We start from the raw sequence: 763 nt of genomic DNA, 5'->3' as shown, positions 1-763 counted from the left end.
AGGCGGAGAGCGGTGATTGGCCAAGAGTCTGTTCTGTATGGAAAGAACAGACCTCCCCCATATGACCTCATCTTCTTGATAAGGATAGGGGACGACATGAGACGAACCAGCTTCAGCCTCCCAGGAAGCTAGTGAATTAGCGGGAGGAATAGGCATTCCCTCTGGCGGCTGATTCACAGAGCCCGTCGTACCTGAACTTTGCGTTTCAGGAAACGATTCGAGAAGGACCCTTATTTCGAAGTCGTCCCATAAGTTGGGCCCTCCCCCCACTTCTGAATCGGATGAGCCGGCAGCCCTGTTAGGCATCATCCATTTGCTATCGGCAGCAAACCCCTTACCAATCCCAAGATGAAATATCTAAGAAAAAAAGTCAAACTGTGGGGGCAACCCCATTTTATTAATAAAGAAGTGAGCCCTCGAGCTCCCAGAGACATACTCAATTTAAGCAACATAGCCTGAAAAAAGTAAAGACTTGGAATTTGAATACAAATACAATAGAAGAAAGTAAGACAGGGAATAATGATAAGGAAAGAATAGACAAAATGAAGGAACTACGGAGCCACTTCATCCATTGCTAAAGAAACGGAAAGTAGGATCAAAGAAACTAGCAAACTGATCACTAAATAGATACAAATAGGTGCAAATTCTGACATTACCACAAACCACTTGGTTCTTTCGCTCCTTGCTTGCGGAGCGGCATATAAAAAAAAATGCTTGCTATCAGTAGAAGTATCAACCTTCACGCCCCCAACACTAACGGAAA

This window comes from Gastrolobium bilobum, unplaced genomic scaffold (assembly GCF_033153095.1).
Source record: "Gastrolobium bilobum isolate Gb01-03AN ecotype WA unplaced genomic scaffold, APGP_CSIRO_Gbil_v1 utg19567, whole genome shotgun sequence".
Classification (NCBI taxonomy): domain Eukaryota; kingdom Viridiplantae; phylum Streptophyta; class Magnoliopsida; order Fabales; family Fabaceae; genus Gastrolobium; species Gastrolobium bilobum.
This window is presented reverse-complemented; position numbering follows the sequence as displayed.